The sequence below is a fragment of the Nothoprocta perdicaria genome, unplaced genomic scaffold (assembly GCF_003342845.1).
Source record: "Nothoprocta perdicaria isolate Ctin4 unplaced genomic scaffold, notPer1 scaffold_27, whole genome shotgun sequence".
Classification (NCBI taxonomy): Eukaryota; Metazoa; Chordata; class Aves; order Tinamiformes; family Tinamidae; genus Nothoprocta; species Nothoprocta perdicaria.
The window spans coordinates 5,496,239-5,516,564 of NW_020455499.1; positions in this window are offsets into that span (position 1 = coordinate 5,496,239).

Sequence of the window (20,326 nt, forward strand, 5' to 3'; positions counted from 1 at the left end):
CTGAAATCCTTAGATGAAACCATTTAGATTTGACGATGAAATTCTGTGTGAAATCAGGAGTGCTAACTGTGTAAATACATACTCCATATGGTCAAGAGGTACAAGWCACACATAACATACAGGCCCATAATGAGAAGCGTGAGACAGGAAAAGTATGAGTGTGATGTGAATGTGCACAYCTGCCTTAATTTTTAACTGGTAAATTGTAGGCAGGGATTACTTTTACCAGCTGTCTGATCTAGATATCTGAGTTACCTTGCTGCTGGAATTGCACTGACTTTGTCTCTCCCCAGAAGTGGTCAGCCACTGACAGAAAGGAATTCTGCTCCCATATGTCTTTGCTTTAGGTTGTACTTCTTAGTGAAGAGATTTGCAGGACTTCAAATGCCCAGCGTACTGAAAACAATAAATAAAAGATAACAATAATAATAATAATACACCATGAAATTTGAAAAGGTATTCTATACGTCAATAAATAACTGTATTATGTATTGTATTAAACATTCTGTCTGAACATTTCCATTCTGTTCAAAAACATTAACTCGTCTGTCAAACATTAAAATAAGAAGTAACTTATTCCAGGTCATTGACAGACTTYACTATGAATAAATATTTCTGTGGCAGAACCTGCTATTAGTATTTCCCGTATTAAAAAATGTTGGAGATTTGCAACAAAGTGACCAAAATTTTCTGATGATGTATTTAAAATAAAGTGATTTCTTCTGTGTTTTGGCATTCAAATATCATATGCTGCAGATTTAGTCTCCTTAAGAAATCATAGCAGATAGAATGTGAAATATTCCTTGAAGCAGCAGATAACTTTCGGAAAGCATCACCAGTTCCACTTGACTGCCGCTTTGTAAAGTGAGGTATCAGACAGTTCTGCTTGGACATTGCCAAGAAAAGCTCATTACTATAAAGTAAAAGCTCACTGAAACTTCTAATGGCTTCTAATGACTTTTCTTCTTTAATTATTTTTCTTTTTGCTTTCTTTGCATGTTAGTACTAAACAAAGAAGTCAATATTGTATTGGCCTTTAAAGACTATACTATGGATAGTCTTTAAAGTTGATTAATAAGGTTGATTAAATTTCTTTTCCTTCTCAACTTTAAGTATTACCATTTTCCTCTTAAATTTACTAACTTACTGAGACTGGATATTCATATATGTACTGTCTGGAAACCCCAAATGAAGCGGTCAATTTAACACATTTCCTAAACCTGCTGGTAGTGGCTAAGAGTATAACTGAATAAAGAATTAATTCTAAAATGCATCAGTGAAAAGACTGATGCTAGCCACTCACAGGGAGTAATTCCTCATTGGAATCAATATTGTGCTATCAAAGTAGGCACTGTGCTGCAGTGCCATTAGAAGAAGCAAGGATCATTCCTGTACCTATGGACAGGAGGATGTGACAATCTGACCACTCACAATTTAAATAGAAACATTGTTTTTTATATTGCCTTCAGAATCAAAAAATCCAAACTTCACAATATATTTCAATTTTCTACAGTAATAGTGCAAAGCACCACTTCCCACTTCCAGSTTTATAGTAACAGTTTTTGTCAGTAGAAGTTATGGATTTTTTTTTTCATGCCAGGTTTTGTGCATCTCAAAGTTCCTAAATTTTGCACTTCACAAAGACATGTGCCATTCTGAGGCTCATCCTAGGTAGAATACACAGAACAAAAGCAATATTGGAATRCTACAGCTTCTTAGAAGTGGAATTTTTCTTCTCAGCAACTCTGAGCCCCAAGAATCATATTTCTAATTTCAGAACACTAGTTTATAACAGCATATTACACTATATAGAAGGGCTCTGTAACTAGCAGTACATCTACCTGGATATTTGGGTAGGCTGACACACACCTTCTACACCTGGTGGCTGAAAGGAGAATATTACTCTCCTCTGTAGGGTCGTGGAGACATAGACAGAAGTTCAGAGAGCTGCTTGTGTTAGTCCCTGGCCCTCAGAGAAGTGTAAACACCTAAATACCCTTGAAAATGTCAGCCAGAGACATCAGTCAGCTGAACTGATGCCAGTAGGATTGCAGAGATTTACGGAAGCTGAAAACCTGGGCCAGGAAAACTCAAGAGTGGTTAGATAAATCCTTTAGATCCTAAACATCAATACAGGAGTTACTGAAATGACCCAACAAGATTTTTATGGTATCGCAAGAGAACATTTCATCAAATAAGATATCGAAGAATTAAATTATCCTAAAATACAGGATTTTTTTACATCAAGCCTGAAGAAACACTGCTAAGATTTATGTAACATGGGAGATACATTCACACTTGGAAAGGGAAGCACTTCAAGTCATATAGTTGCGATAAGATACATGTGACAAGGTGTTTGGCAGATATTCTACATCACTATGACTGGCATGCTTATCTAGCAGATGTTTAAAATGAAAGATTAATAGTTTTTATGTGATAATTAAATCTCTTTGGTTGACAACTGCAATTTAATCTAATTTTTAATCAAAACCACTCATAATTGCTATTGCTCAGATTTTACCTAGGGCCTGGAGCAAATATGAGCAAAGATTCTGGTTGTATGGTTTCATATAAATATTTCTGATCTGAGGTATTCTACTAAATATAATAATTCTGAGGTACTTCCAAACAATAAAGAGATGAATAAAAAGACAAAAACGCAATTCAGTGGAGAATATTACAGAAAAACAAAGTGGTAGTTTATTCCAAGACCTGAGAAAATATAAATCCCATTTCATTTGTGTTGCTATGGAAAGTARGTAACATTTTCTTTTAAAGTTGTGATTTACTCGGTTTCTCACCAGGCTGCCATGAGAACATGAAGCCGCGTGATCCCCATGTGTTCTGAAGCCTCTGACACAGAAATGAGCTTCACTAGGATGGACCTTTTAGGGTCGTGCACTTTCCCCCTTGGTATCTCTACCTAGAATCAGATAAGTAGCTCAGAGGAAGCCAAGTAACGGTATAGGCACAGCAATAATTATCCATTCTCACTGCCCAGGGCCATGTCCAGAAATGCAGGAAAGACTGGCCCATGGGTTCCCTGCGTGTTTTCTTGCTGCATTTTATCTCCACTGACACATGCAACCACACAGTCTAAATCAGAGGGCTGGTTCTCCTTTCCCCAGCAATAAAAAATAAAATGGGATTTATATTTATTCATGTCTTAGAATAAACTGCCACAGCTATAGCTGGGGGAAGAAAATTCTCAGCTTCCAGGAAATTGCTTTAGCTCCATTGCTAGAAAAGTTATCAAAAAAAAAAATGAAAAATTGACTTTTTAAAGCAGTTGAAAACGTTTAAGAACTTTTGTTTAAAAAAAAAAAAAAAAAAAAAAAAAGCAGTAGTTAAAATGTCATCCATTTTTGTTTTCTTTTTATCAGCAATGGAAGTTATGTAATAGAATATGAGTTGGTATGGAAAAGTCAAACTGAAACTATTTGCACTTCTGATTCCTGGGGTGAGCATTTCTTGAGTGTTCAACATTTTGCACTAGCACATCATAGAGAGTTTCAAAGAGAACTAGGTGATGTGGCTAAGAAGGAACAGTACAGTAAAATTTAGACAAACTGAAATGACCATTAGCCTTATCTATTGCTTTCTATATTATTACATTTTTTTTTCAAAACAGGTTTCTTTTTCTTCTTTTTTCTCTACCTTACTTTTTGAAAGAGAAAGAGAAGCCATGAAGAAATCTGATGGGAACAAGGTATCACAAGGACCAGGAAAATTTAACCACACAGAATGTATGAAATAAAGAAATGGAAGCAATGTTCATAAAACAAAATGCACTAGCATTCCACTGCCATAAGAGTGGCAAAAGTAGGGAATTGAATTCCTTGCCACTGCTACTTGGGGAGTAGGCTTAAAGCTCATTACAGAAGAAAAATAGCCCCAAAATATAAAGRAGACAGGAACAGAGTTTTCTATTGATCTCATTCACAGCTTCACATGTTTCCAGTGCAATATGGCTAGAGGTGAATGGCCAAAATGTCTTCATATAGCACTGGCAGGACATTTTCTTTGGGAAAGGCATCACTGAGGAAATCAGAAGCATATTAAAGCATGTCAGTTTAAATTAATTTTATATTCAGAAATGTTTTCTTGGATTCTTCATAAAATGTCTGTTCAAAATTGGAAAGAGATGCCTTATGCTCACCCGTAAAACAGATCAACTACCAGAGATAAGAAAAACTGAAAGTCACACTTTTGGCTTGAAGGAAGCATAGATGAGCTCCAGAAGGAAAACAAACTGCACAAAATCTGCCCATRTAAAAGATGCCTTGAGAGGAAACACAGATGAATAGTTGATTTAGGAATGTCACTTATTAAGCCATTGGAGACAAGGGCTTGTTGTGAGAACTTTGTCATTAAAAGGGCTTTCCTGAACAGAGTTGTAAGGGATATCATCTTGAAATAGCTACTTAAGTCAGAATAACCTTCAATAATGACTGTAGTGTGGTGGTACCAACAGAAATACTTTTTTACTAGGAGAAAGCTGAGGGCAGTAGAAGTATTTGATGTTTTAATAAAATAGGAACACAGTCTGAAGACATAATCTTAAGTTTCAGGCTGTGTGAATTTTGTGGACCTCAAGGGGCCCTGGTTATAAGTCTAAGCACACAATCTGAAAGGGTTGGAGACCAGCCATGGCATCCCCACAAGTGGTTACAGCTGTGACTGCCTCCAAAACCTGACTGACTGCTCAAGAAGCAAGCTGGGACACAGGGTGGATTTTCAAGACCCTGAAGGAAAGCTCAATATTTCTCAGGTTAATCAAATGATATCAAAGAAACAGCTAAAATCATTGAGGAAGGATGATTTCAAAGGAAAATGTATTGCAAATTTTGAATGGAAAAGGTAAATGCATCACTAAGGAGAAATACTTGTAGTTCTGCTGAGCCCACAGGAGTAACAGTGAATCAGAGGTCCCATTCCTCTAAGAAAAGTAGAATAAATTGCAAAGGTTTTTCTTTATTATGTTACAGATTTCAGGTATAAGTAGTTTTTACTCTGGCTTCAATGAGAAGCACTGTATTTTTTCTGCTTCAGACAAGGTCAGAAAAAATGAAGCTGAAAGAATGTTTTACTTTTTCTTACTGAATGTAATGCACATTTACACTTTCAGGGTGTATTTTATCCTTTATTTCAGAAGATCAGGCCCTTATATCCCTGCAGAAAAAAACTCTGAAGATTTAAAATTCATTCCTGTAAGAAGGCAGAATATTAAATTACTACAACAGTGGACCAGTAGTACATGAAGGGTTAAATTTTGTGCTTGATCTTTTGACAAACACAATAGGTGTTAGTGCCATTGCCAGTAGATAACTTCAGAAAGCTGTTTAAGTTCTCAGGTTAGAGTTCCTGTTCATTTCTTCTGCGAGCATGTATAGTATCACAGCAATATATCACCAAGGCTGCTTTCCTCTGATGTATTGTTGCAATATATCATAAGAACTGTATCTGGCAGGAACATGAATTTCAGACATGGGCCTATTTTATATGTTTTATTTGAGGACACTCTTAAGAAAAATCAATGTGGAGTTCAAGAGCTGCCACCGGAGCCTGAGAAATTCAGCAGAGCCTTAAAATGCTAGAGGCGTCACAAAAATTTAAGAGACTACAAATACAGGACTAGACGAGCTATCCACAGCTGTTCCTTTGGTGAATGAAGATTCAAATGGGTAAGTGTCTCTAACTTCTAGCCTATGTGTGGGATCACTCCAGGATCTGAAAATACGCTTCTCTTAGTCAGAGTCTAGCTGTCTGCTCCCCTAAAATAACTTGAAATAAGGCATCCAGACTGCACTGATAGAGGCAAAGTTGTTTAACTATTTACACTTCAGAAGGACATTCTCATACCCTACCTATGGAAACCTTAAAAGCTTGCCTAATTAACAAAAAGGGATATGTAACAAAATATGCTTTATAGTACAATAGCAGAAAATAGCTGTCTGCCTCCTTTGGGTTACAGTGTGGGAAATCTCCACTGTGAAAGGATTTGAATGGGACTGGTAGACTCGGCTTTGTCTCCAGGTCAAACCACAGCACTAAGAGTGAAGTGGTGCTGACCCTGAGCTGGATATAAACCCAAGCAGTGTGTTGCTGATATAAGGATAAAGATGTCAGATGAATTGAAGTGAATTAAGGCTGCTGCTCAAGCTAAAGTGATAAGCGGGTAGGGCAATCATTGTGGCAGTACATTTTACTTGAATTAGTTGCCGGTGTATTTTTGTTCTTTAACAAATGAGCTCYGTAGGGTCTTCTCTGCTCATGCCCCTGAAATGGGTTCTTTCATCAGTCCGAATTAGCTTCCCGAGAACAGGTGACCAGGATGTTAGGATATGAACATTTCTGCAATCCAGCCAATTTTACAAGGTTTTAGCCACTCCATTTGTATTGATAACAGAGCTGAACACACTTTATCATTGCTAGTATTCAGGGTCTGAAGTAAACTCTTTCCTGATTCTAACTGCATGGATTTCCAGGGGATTCATAAAGTTTAAGGCCAGGAGAACCATTAGATCATCAAATTCAATCTCCAGTATACCACAGGCTATTACATCCAGTTACTCTTCTATTAAGCTCAATAAAGCATAACCATCTCTCTTCTAAAGCGCCAGTCTTCATCTGAGGTATCAGGAGATAGACAATCTACCATTTTCCTCACTATTTTTCTATAATCTGAAGATTAATCATGTTCCCAGTTAAAGCTGTTTGCATAACTTGTCTTTTGAATTTCTCGAGATCAGCTTCCAGACGTGATTCTTGTCCTCCTTTTTTTTTGGCAAGATTAACAAATCTTTTTTGTATTTTCTATACATGAAAATACTTATAAACAGCAATCAAATCATCTTCTGTCTTCCTAAGATGCTAAACAGATTTGAATTCTTTGTCTTTCACAGCAATATTTTTTTCCAGCTCTCCAAATCATTTCTGTGCTTCTTTCTGTATCCCTATAAATGTTTCAACAGCTTCTACATATTATTGATACCAGAATGTATCAGTATTCCTACCCCGTCTTAGCGATGCTTCATAATCAAGTAAAAACATCTTAAATCTATACACAACATTGCTTCTTGTACATCCAAAGATAAGCAAATTGGTTTATTTATGCATATGCACTTATTTGGTAAGGAATGTTGTCACCAGGGAGAGCATATTTAGTTGCTTCATGATTCTAAGCCCTAAAATTACTCGTTCCAATAAAATCTAAGCCTTTCTCCTTGCCTTTACAGAAGTAAACTCAGCAGAAACAATCTTCTGCAGAGCATTTCGAAACTCAGATTAAAAAAAAAAAAAAGCCACACACACGCATTGACAAGACCTTAAAATCCTTCCAGAGACTGGTCCTTCATCCTTAACCCAGATCAATCTGCGCTACGTGACACTTTTGCACAGGGTGGCAGAGGGCAGGACAAGCAAATCCCATCCAGGTCTGCTCAAAGMAGAGCCCCATGTGCTGGAGCACGTTCTCTCTTGCACACTCCATCTACCGCCCTGCTTCTGCCCCTGGCTGATTTCTCCTTTTATCTAATCTCTTACTGCTTCCCGCTGCAAATTCCCATTCAGCCTGAAGAATATATCTCTACCTATCTATTTATCTGCCTGCCTATCTACATACACTTTTCAAAAATCTGAAACTTCTGAACCGCAGAACCTCTGGTTTTTGCAAAGCTTTGGTGTCTGAATAGGAAGAAAAGGGGCTGAACTTGCAGCCTGGCACTGCAGCTGTGGTCTCTCTGTGGTGAACCCTCTGAAAAGGAAGGTGATGAGAATAATCAAGAGAAAATAGCTGCTCTCTTATTTGAACATCGGAGGCTGTTCAGGGGCGGCAGTTACCATTAGGTCTTTTCTCAGTCAGCAGCTTTTGCTCTGTGCCCTGCCTCCAGACAGAGTCCTGGGAAGCTGCATTTTGCCTGCAAAACAGTCCTATTTTCACATAACATGATGGTGCAAGCACAGCTGCTGATTATTGMGAGACCAGGGAGCCTGTGTGGGGGTCCTGCTCTGTCCTTCACACTGTGTGAGGTGCAGATGGAAACACAGYGACTCACACTTCAAGCATTACACAGCTCAAATAAGCACCTTGCTCTTTATGGGGGATTGAAGTGGGGGTTTAAGATAAGAACCTCTCAAAATTTTATCAGTATTCTATCCCAAATTCATACAATTCAAACAGCTTGTCCAGAATGCTGTAGATTATCATCAAAGCAACAATGTCCTGCCATTAAAAGCAACCATCCCACACCTTCCTGGTTTTACCCTCCATAATTCTCAAACATACACTGAACACACCAAATCGATTATATTAATCCCTCACACCATCCTGAAGAGACCAAGTTTCCGTACTAAGCTCTCAGGAAAATCAGTCAATTCTTTCACTCTTTCAGTAAAACACAGCTGAAAAAAGAACCCCAGACAATGAAATCAGATATTGTCTGTTTAATTAACATTAAAGAGGAGGATGCTTTTGATGGTCTCTGAAAATTTGTCTAGTTCACTTTTTTGTAAGTACTTACTTAATTTTGAAAATTAAATAGAAAATGTACGAAGCTCTGAAATGAAGCAGGTATCAGAGATGATGTGAAACTTAATGTGGAAAAAGCAAGAATCAGCTGAGGTATTTGAAAAATGTGTGTTACGCCTGCACAGTGTGAGTGGGAGATGACTGTCAGGTGGGAAAGGGACATTTTGCCWGTATGGCCATTTGTTCCTCCTTTCGAAAACTAAAGCTGGCATTAGATGCCATAGAGGAAGGAAGGGAAAAAATGAAATGCTGACTCAACATAGTAACCGTCTCCTACAAYACTTTTACCTATAACCTTCTCAAACACTACAATCTTTGGGACCAGAACTTCAGTTTGGAGATCAAAACTTCAACATTGTAATATTTGGATCAGAACTTCAAAATGCCCATGATCTTCTTGTGTTCTGGGCTCACTATTACTTGGAAATGTTTTTCTCCTTCAACGTGGCAATGGGATAAGTGGTGATCAAGGGGGGATATATTATCTCTCTCTTTTTTCCACCTCTCTCTTTTTTGCAGTTAGACTTTGGAAACAATGGGAAAGACTCTTTCTTTTTTCTATTCTATGGTTCTTGGAATGGAACAGCATAAGAAAAACTGATTGGATTATATAAATTAAATAACAGACAAGAACCTGGTTCCTTCTACAATCAACCAAGGGAAAAAGTACAGACAGTAAGAGCTATATCCTAATATTCTCATAATCTTTGGGTTTACTTAAAAATGCATGAATGCACACATTAATTTTGTTAATTATCATGAGTTGAAGGAAACACTGACACCGCTGCCATTTTTTCTTTCCTCCCCTTCACACAGTGGACAATGTTTTCTTCAACACTACTGCTGGAAAAAATGTCCGCTCTGTTTCCCTGGTAGGTTATGGCAGAAGTCTTGAATCTTGAGAGAAAACTTTTTAAAGAGTTTAAAGGTTTATATCACAGAATGAATATTGATAATGAAAACGGATAAATTGTTTTATTTTTGCCCTGTCCCTGTCCCAATTGTCCCTGTCCCATAACTGTACAAAGAAGCCACAAAGGAAAAGAAGAAGGAAAAGAAGAAGGGAAAGGTGAGAGATGAAGTGATAAAGAAKGTACACTTCTCTTTTACCTATCAATAATTTTTCAGTAAGAAGGAACTATATATTGGATATTCAAAGATACTTACGTGGACCAAACATGGATCTTGTGCAGATACAAATTGCAAAAGATAGTACAAAACATTACCTTATTAAAAACAGTGCACTGCTAAGTAGCCAAGTAAAGTAGCCAAAAACATGATATAATTAGGTTTGTCTTTTTCTGTAAGTCATGAGAATACAAAAATACAACAAAAATATTCATGCAGGTGAGATGCCTTAGGCTCTTCTCCATATCCTGTGTTATGAGACTGCCAACTGGAACAGCCTCAAAGGAAGATTTGAGACACCTCTGGTTCTGACAGCTTATTGCTTTGCTCATTTTTGCAAAAGGCAAATCCCCTCCTTTGGATATGTATGTGCAACCCACCAAAGCCCTGGGAAAAAGGAGTAGATGGAACCACAGCTAGAGCATTTTGTGAGATTAGCACAAAATTTGTGCATTTAATGGTTTTGAATGACAAGTGGAAGACAGTTCTYTGCAGGCCCTGCTAGAAATTCAGCTCTCCCCTGAGTACTGCCTTGAGCAGAGCTTGGGCCGGTCACTGCGCAGGGGACTCCATCCCCCAGACACTGAGCAGGGAGGTGGATTTTATGAGCGGGCAAAGTGCGTGAAGAGCAAGAATTAATCCCCTTCCGCAGACTGAATCCCTGGGCACAGATTATAAAAATCACTTGAACATTGCAATGCTCAAATTCAAAAGACCTGTAAATAATACGTGCTCAATTCTAAAACATGCTGAATGCCTACAGCCCTCAGTGGAAAATTTAGATATTAGGCATGCATTTAAAAACAACACCAAATCAAATCACAGCCGAGCAGGCTTTTTTTTTCAGCACTGAAATAAAGCTATAGAARGATAATTTTTCCTAAAGTGCTGTTTAAAGATGTGTTTGTTTATTTTGTAACGTCTTTCTTTTCAAAATAATATACTAATTTGATATGGCCTGTATTGCTAAACTCTCAGTGCTAAAAAAATGATGTATGTGTGTGTGTTTGTATGAATTACGAGGTTCACTGAATCCCATGTGAAAAAAATACCTGGAACTTTTTCTGCTGAATGACTGATGTCAAAAGGAAAGCTTCRATCTTTCTTTTAGGCAATAGACAAATTTAAACCAGGGATTCGTTAATAAATATCATTTCCCCTAAGAATTATATCATAATTTATTGTATCATATGTTATTTTGACTTTGCTAATCACTTCTGCAGGGCCTTTTTTTTACGCATGAAGATGAAAGTCCATGTGATCTTTTCAGACACGATGATGAAACTTGCAGTCATGTTCTTTGTCACTGACTTACACTTCTCTGTCATTAATATACCAGAAGCATTTGGCTGCTTGTTGGTGTCAAGTCAATTTTGTCTCTCCAATTGTCTAATTATCTCTAATTGTCTCTGTCTAAGGACAGAGAGACAGATCCAGTTCTTCTGCCGAACTTTGATTTTACCATCCAACACAAGCTAAAATACCCAACAACTCCAGGTTTCAGGTGAGCTTCACACTTGCACTTTGATAATAACCTTCACTTATAGAGAACCGACTCAAGTTTCTTTTCAGTCATGTATTTTTCTATCAAACCACCATTATCATCTTTATCATCTCATCACAGCATTTTGCTCTAGGTGTAATCAATCATTCTTGTCTGCCCTCCAGATTCTGCAGTTTCATATCAGATTTGCCAATAACACTTGACAGGCATTTCAATTTTAGACATTGTCTATTCTTTTAATGGAGATTAATTTTAAAAATAAGATGCAGTTTTAGTGTCCAGATAATTAAATTTTTTGAAGAGCGGCTGTCTTTCCTTATGCTGCATCAGCTCTCCTGAACTGATACCTGTAGCAATCTGCCATTCCACTTCCCAAATAAAATCAATAGGTTCTCCAGTCCCTCATTTCTTTTCTGGAGATCTTTTTTTCTATCAGTGATATAACTTTATTAACTCTAAGAATCAAAAATTGAAGAAATAGATTGTGTTAAAATGCCTTAGCTGCATAAGAATCAACAGCAAAATTTGTAAGATGGCTGTATTGCCAATTGACTTATTTAGCAAGTCTCTGCTGTATATTTTTCAATACTTGCATGTTTCTTTTTGTTTATTTCTGCAAACTTTGTTTATTACTTGAGTCAATTGTTATGCTCTCCTGCATTATCCTGTCTTTTATCTAGGTTTTGCATATCATATTGAGGCTTTGGGAGATCTATAGATATTTGTTGGTGTCAGCTGATATTTAGGATTTTAAAAAGAGGGGGAAGAAKAAAAGATTAGTTATTGCTGTATATCTTTTTTTTTTCCCCCTCTGTTTTTGCCTGGTTATTGTAATTTTGATAGTACATTAGAATTTTTTAATAGACAAACAGAATTTCAGTTTCGCACCGTTCCTTGGCTTAAATTCAAGAATAGAAAAAATCCAGAAACTATAAAGGATTTTTTGTTTTCATCCATCTGGCACAGACAAGGAATCAGATTCCCACACCAGTTAAGAAAGCAATTTTACAGTGATAAGACTGGGCTATACTCAGTGGACTAACTTGTATGGTGGAGCTGCTTCTATTTTTGGTGGCTTTCATTCCACAAGATCCTACAGCAAGGTACATAACACATCTGCTATACAAGAACCTAAAGCAAGGTACATAATTCATCCGCTATTTGTCACCATTATGCTATTCACCCACTCTCACTGAATTCCATTGATTTCAATGCACTTTGGTTCTGACAGGTAGAATTAGGCAATTTTACTATTTCAAAAAAGGGAAAGAAAAAAGATTCAGTCCCTGGTTACTCTCATAGCCAGTTTTCTGGCTATGGAAGGTCTTGCCTACCTTCTGTATGAACCACATAGCCACAAACTTCCAGTGCAAAATGTGATAATGTTAAGTTTCATACATACATATGCCTGAGGTCAGGCTTCTGGAGGTTCAAGTTCAACATATTTTATACCAATGACTTTGAGTTGCACCTGGTTTCAGTCTGGGGAAGGCACATTAGCTCTTAGATTTGATTTCTTTCTTTCTTCTACCTCGCTCTAAATGGTGCTTTTGAGGTTGTCATGAGCAATCACAGCCTTTGCTTCCAATGCTGGAGCACTACCATGGCTTTTACAATAGAGAGAGGTGATTAATCTTTCTTCCCCTGGAAGGAGTCTGTAAAGTTTTCCAGTTCTCATAAACTCATCTACCAGCCAACCTAATTCTCATTAGTTACTTTAATGTGAGGTCTGACTCAACTTTGCATTTTAAACAAGGAGAATAAAGCTCCTTATCGTAGCAGAACATGATGTTACAGTCAAAGAAATCAGATAGCGCTTTCATCCCAAATTTAGGGTTCTCTTTGGAAGAGAAACTTATCATTTTCAGTTACTTTTTTCTTCATCTTTTGGTTTTTCATCTTTGTTAGATTTTTTCATTTTTCCTTTTGCTTTCAGATTCTGGTGCACTAGCTTGAACATTTAATATCCTGATTCAACTTAGAAAAAACATTTCAGACTGAAATAATACAGCCTGAAACAAAAACGTAGTATCTAATGAAGTCCCACCTTATTTCCTACCTTGACAGATTTATTTTATTTTATTTTATTTTGGGAGGGGGAGGCATAGGAAAGGGAGAGGAGTAGGAATACAAGAATGACAATTAAATTTCCACCTGAACCAAAGCACTGGACTAAAGCTGTGGACTCATCTCTAATACATACCTTCTACAGGACTACCTGAGTCTACAGAGGACTACACTTAACAGTAAAACTGATTTTTTCCAATGTTGCACTCTTAGTAATTATTTCTATAAGTGATTTACATTTTTAACCTTATTTTTTTTCATCTTAACTATGAGGAGATACAGCAGATCACACGATCTTTGTATTCCTCAATTTTATATTCACAGATATGTTGAAAGAAACCATTCCTTTACGGTATGCAAGGAAAAAAGGTCCCAATGCTCAATCACGTGCCCAAGAATATGTTTCAGACAAGCTATTCTACACACCAGAGTAGCAAGAGCTATGATATATTTTCTTGTAACAACACTTTATGAACAATTTTCAGACAGTCGTTTTCAGATTAGATATTTGGACAGAGAACACCTGAAAATACTTATTTTCAAATAGTAGCCATTAAGGCTTCTGAAAATTCACAAATGTTTCTGTGATTCTTTGATAAAACGCCTGGTATTAAAAATATTAGTCTCTCCAATAGCTTCTTAAATTACTTTGAACATTTTTATAGTAGAACATTGGACTTCAGGGGGCATATTCATTATAATTCAGATAAAACTCGGCACGATACCAGTAACTATGGTGAAAAGGTGATCACAGAAAATTCTAGAGCCAGACGTGCTTGCCAGGTGGATTTATTCAGCATGCCTGAAGCTGCAGTTTCTGTATGATACTGTAATGTTTTCTGTCCAGTTATGCCCCCAAAACACATCTGTGACACCTTCCTTTTCATAGGAAATACATAAGCCAGAAGCACTAGGGTACAAAACCAATCCCTTCTGGCACTGGGTTGATGTTAGCTAATGTAAAGGAATGCAAATACTATTTTGCAGATTAATCACTGCCTTGATGATTTTAGAASCCTCAGGTAACCAGATTCTTCACTGGGTCTTCATGGGGATACCTGCCATCCCCAGTTCCCATAATTATCCTTCCTCCTCTTGCAATTCTAATTATTAGATCTATTTTTTAACTGAAAGGTAAAACTGCCACTTCCTTGTGTAGTTGTCTGAGATGTGAACTCAGGCTTGAAAATCCCAAGCTAAAAATACAGATTTCAGCCAAAAGCTGAACGGAAACCTGAAAACTTTTGTCTGCCAAAGCAGGACTGGAATTGCACAGCTGAGTTTTCAGGGAAAGGTCCCTGCAGCAGGACTCTAAACCTGATTCCTTCCATGTCCTTTGTTCTTTCCCAGCTTACCCATCAGGAAAGGAGAATATAGCCAGATTTTGGTTCTCCTTCATGGTACTGTTTGCAGACACTGCACTATTCACTAGGGTGGGAAGGTACTTTAGCAAGCAATTAAAGTCCACTGCCCTGGCCGCTGACTCCTGTGAGTCCATCTCAAATTTGAATCAAGAAAACAATGTCTCAGGATGTGCAGGTGTGAGGCTCTTGAAAATAGGATGATTTGATGTTGTTCCCTTTCTCAGTGTGTTTGACAAGTTACAAATCAAACATTGCAAGATGCTGAACAGGTAAGACTCCCAGACAGGTAACAAAGAAGCACTGTGCAAACTAAAATATTGGTGTTGCATTTGTGTGGTGGTATTTTTTATGATGTGTAAAAGGAAGAAGTATCCAAAGTGTTTAGACAGTCAGAAACAAGAAAAGTGGAAAAAGAACCCATGTCTCTAGGACTTCCTAACTTTGTATTAAGGATTCATCTATGTCCTGGAAGCACTTTGATAATCGCAGCAATGTATGAAAGGGAAAACCCAGTAACAATTCTCTGCAAAGTGACATTCTCTGATATTTATRGGAAACACGTTCAACGCTGAAAATCCCCACATTATAAGAAAAAAAATGGAAAAACGTTTTTTCATCATTTATAAATTCCTTCTTGTAGTGCTTCTTCTTATGAAAAGAAACATTTAATGGAGAGTAAGCCTCTCTGCATACTCTTGTGCAAACTACAGCAGAGCAACGAAAATACCTTAAAATGCATAAAATTTCTTTAACTATTTTTGTATGCATGTTTTACCCTGCTTATAACATTGAGTAGATTGTTGGCATCGCATCCACAGCCAAAATAAAGCAAGAGGGAAGTGGCATTACAGCACTGAGCAGCTTCCTGAGCACCTGGACACTTTTCTGACACTGATAATTCACCAGAAAACGAATGCTATGAATAAACCACACAATACAACATTTTAGATAAAAATATGGTTCGTGGGCAATCAGCATTGCCCTYGCTGTCAAATTTGTCAGCATCACTTGAAACACCAATCGTGACTTGTTACTGATTCATCTTAGAYCTGACAAAAGAAGAAAGAATTGCACTGACCCCTGTTCTGGGAAGATCATGACCCAGAGAGTTCAAAACATTATTTAGGGATGAAGTATAGTTAGTATAGGATTTCTCTTGGGATCCGGCCCTTTTCCACAGCTATGTAGAAAGTTGCACATACTGTACACAGATTAGCTGGCCCTACTGAACCAGAAACAAGTCTACATGTTCTTGAGCACCATCTACTGGCATCTCCTCCATTAATACATGCACAGTTTCACATTTCTGTGCATCTGTTAAATACAAGTATGATTTAAAGTTCTTTAGAGTTACAATGTCTTTCCCCATGTTTATGAGCTCTGGAAAGGAACCTCGTTATGTCAGTTCTTAAATGTCAAAATGTGAAAGTGTGAGCCAGTTTACAACAAGATCTGTATTTACAAGGTTGCAATAAAAAGTCTGGTGCTTTTGCCGTGCCAGCCAATGGAGAACATGCCTAGAAGAGTGACCTGTTCCTGGTGGTTATACCTAAAATTAGGGCCAGGTACAATGCCAATTCTTCTCTGACTTCATTTTTCTCTCAAGGAAAAATACACCGTGGCTAGGTCACAGAAAAAAAAAAAAAATCCTAGCAATCTCTAAAGGGTGGAAGCGTGTTCCATATCCTTTTGCTTACATTATAGGGTTGCTGCATTTAAGAAACTGGCTGCTCTCAGCAGGAGCAGCATCCTCATGTGGGAGCACTCMAGGTCACGATCCTGGTAATGAATTGACTTCTTCTCTTGCAGCCTCTAGAGAATGTAGGAATGGGCAAGACGAAGTATTCTTTTCTAAGCAACCTGTTCTAATATTCCATAAACCATCCTCTGCTGCACAAATTATGCAAAAGCTTTATCTTTATGCTTAAGCAATGCTTACATGTGCATATACTTAATTTGGCCAGATCTATCCAATCCAATAATTTGGCTTGTATCTTGTGAAAAGATAACATAGGAATTAGCACAGCATTCCGCATATCCTTGAACAATTCTCACAAAGTGTTATTAAATCTTAGCCCTCGCATCTCACTATGCAGAAAGAATATCAATATGTGAATGTTCTAGAGTCCTTTAAAATCAATTAAATATCAATAACCTGCCAGCAACTCTAGCACAGCTAGAAGCTGTTAAGAGTTCCAAGGAAATATATATATCTTATCATGTTAAAAAATGGACTAAAAATTATACTTTATAAAGCCAAGAATGGCTCTAAGATATCAACATCAAATATTAAAATGGTACTACGCATCAAAAATTATGAAAATAAWTTCCTAATCCAAAAGGGAAAGTGAAGTACAGTTCCAAAATGTGGATGCATAAGTGTCTTAATTATTCAGTCTCCTACTCTTTTAATAGGGCATCAGGCGTGTATGAAAGAATGAAAATAAAAGTTAAGGTCCTAATCTCTATCATTTTTAAATCTATATTCCTGCAGAGTTGTAAAATCTGAAAACGTGGATACTAGAAGAGTAAATTATAGTATATTATCTTTATTGTTGTCAGCTGAAAGATGCAACAAATAATATTGTGTTGAAAGATGTTTCAGTTTTCTGCAGTTTCTCTGAAGAGGTCCTGTTGGGAAATTGGAGATATCTGTACAGCCTGTCTCTGTGCATGTATTTGCAGAACAAACTTGTTTGCATTCACAAGGAAACCTTACGGAGAAGAAAAGCTATTCAAGCACGATAAGGACAGAGTATCCGCGTATGTAAAATTTTAAGTAATTTTAGTTTYGCTGGGTAATATTGTGTGCTAACCCAGATGCATCACAGCCTTGTTTTTATTTTTTTAATATGGACTAGACTCACAAGGGCCCTCCCCAAGATGCAGCAAGCTGCACTGCTCTGCTGTAACTGTATGTACAGAGGTTCATCTAYTTTTTGGCAGGGGAGATTTAGTCAGATGGGAATGGGCTGCAAAAAGCTGCACCAACTTGGGCAGCTGAACAGGCTGTCCTGGCAGTCTGAAATGTTTCAGCACAGGCAGATGCTGCAGAGAACATCTGTAAAGGAATGGCACATGGTTTTGCCCTTGTACAGAATGAAACTATGCCAGAATACCCATCTATAAGCTACTGATGCTCCTTTTTTTCTTGCTCTTGCAGGCCTTGAACCTTACACCTAACTTTCTTTGAGGCTAAATTAAATGATTTTCTACCCCGCCAGCAAGACACCCTCTCCATGGAAGAACAGCAACTATCTCAGTAGTCCTGACTCTTTTGGTGTCTGTGCTGCTGCTCCTTCTGGCATAAATGAAAACAGCAACCATGCTGGCCTTAAAAATAATAACACCAAAACGTTTAAAAGAAAATAGAATCTAGYGCCCTAGGCATACGTTTAACTTTTCCAGATACCCAGCTGGTACTGCCAGCCTCTTACACACTTCTCCACAAAGCTTGTGTCCCTGAGCAGCTGATGGCAGCTGCCCACCCATCTTCTAGCAGTTTGTTAGCTCTTCAGTCAGAAGAGTGTGACTCTTCCATCTTCCACCGCGTGACAGATATAGACTCCTGAAGGGGACTCATTTCCCTGGTGTCATTCATGAATTTGCCAATGCACACGAATGTGCAATTTCCCACACAAACCCCACAAGTGAAAGCATTACATGTGAACAGCCCTGAGGCTGTTATTCTCCCTCTCTCCCAGTCACACACAGTTAAATAGACTGTTGGGAAAGGAGTAGATGGGATAAATTTTTATGTTACACAACAATTCCATACCTCTTTGTTAATATTTTTCCCACTGAATAAAAATTCTATTTTTTTTTCAACATTTCTACATTTGATGAAAAGCTGGTACAATACTTTAAATGATAAATTATATGTATGGGGAATGTGCTCAGACATCAGTAATTCTGGGATGCAAGAAGAGTATTTTCTTTCAAATAGCTGTGCCATCACGTCTACAATTAATTCTCCACCTATTGTCGTTCATAATAAAATAAATAACATAGCTACAAGTTTCAGACACGGGAAAAGATTAAATCTACCTCAAAATTAATGAATTAACCAGTGAAAAATATAAATATTTGGTAGCAATATAGAGGTTTAAATTTTAATTAAAGCWCGCTAGAAGATCATGCTAATAATTAATTCATATGAGTGATTTAATGTACATGTGTTTCTTACTGCTAATTTGACACCTTTCTTCTTTGGAATTGCTGAACTCCGATTTCTGAAATCAGACCACTTTAAAGGTACTGAGATATCAGCTTCTCCTTCCCCTGCCCCTCCTCTCATTATCCCTTTTGAAACTAGAGAAGTTCTGGGAGAAGAAAGGTCAARATTGTAATATCCTCAATTTTTATGGTTTAATGACATTGTTACAATGACATGTAACTTGTCACAAGACAATGCTTCCAACGTAAGTCTAAATGAATGTCTTAGGAGGCATTATACTACAGAAAGCAGCAGTACTATGGTCATGCTGAGTCAGATGTTCAGGTGTTCCCTTGCCCTGAGAAAACCTTTCTTTAGAGGTCAGCCACTAACTTCCTCTGCTACCTTTGGCTAACACCTAATGTGAGGTTGATATTCAGCATCCATGCAGTGCTTTTATCACAAAAGGGGAAGTGGTTCCGTCATTCCTGCAGGTCCTCAGGTCTTGTTAACTAGTAGCCTTCAACAGTGTATTTTTGATGGCCAAAAAGCATATTCATCTGTCACTACTATCCAGAGCAGAGTTAGTAGGTTGTGTAACTAAGCCACAGAAATTTCCATAATAGGTTTGCAAGATGGTTGTAAATCACATAAAACATCAGTACTATCAAAAAATATTCTGTAGATGAAATCCAAAGAGTACGTATGATTTACTGGAAAATCACTTAAGAAGAGTAAAGTTTTTTTTTTTTTTTTTTTTTTGCAAATACATTTATTTAATGCCATCTTCCCAAAACTGTCCACAGAAGGGCTATCTAACAAATCACTGGCTGTGACAGAATGTCATACCATTACTCTTGTATTTGTTATTTTCTATGTAACTTCTAGAAAAGAGGATTTTTTATTGCTCTAGCAGAGGGATGAGTAAATAGATCACAAARAAGACCTAAATGACAAGAGTCTGCCCTTAAACTACCCAGAATTTCTAGACTGAAACTATTACAGATGTTCATGATAACYGATAGCAGCTACTTAGTTTCAGTGAAAACGATGTATTAGCTATTGTATTTTCAACTCTGACCTTTCTATTATTAGTTATCAAAGTCTACTTTTGACAGTCATCAATCATATAGCATATATCTTTATAAATGAGCTCTATTCCTGCTTTTTGCTGTCTGAGGGAAAGTCCTGATGGCAGCAAAGTTCTTCCTATGACACTTCTGAGCAAACATGACTGGCAAGCTGCTGAAAAGACAGTTGAGACTGCTGTGAAGGTGAACAASACAATGTTCTCATGCTCCTCCCTTATCCTTTCTCCAGAAACGCCTGCTTTATGTGCCTTAGTGATGCATCAAGCCTAAAAGACATTTTTTTGGAGAAAGGATAAGGGAGGAAAAATTGTCTTATGTTGGAYGAAGGAAAAACAGCAGGAGACTTTCCAGGAGATTTTAAACTGTCACCTGACAGAAGAGGGATCCTTGGGATTCATTTCAGGAGTCTGGGGCACTGCCATGAACAGAACAAACACGTTTGGGAAATAGGAGATTTTTGTCCTGTTTCTGACTCAACCCCAATCA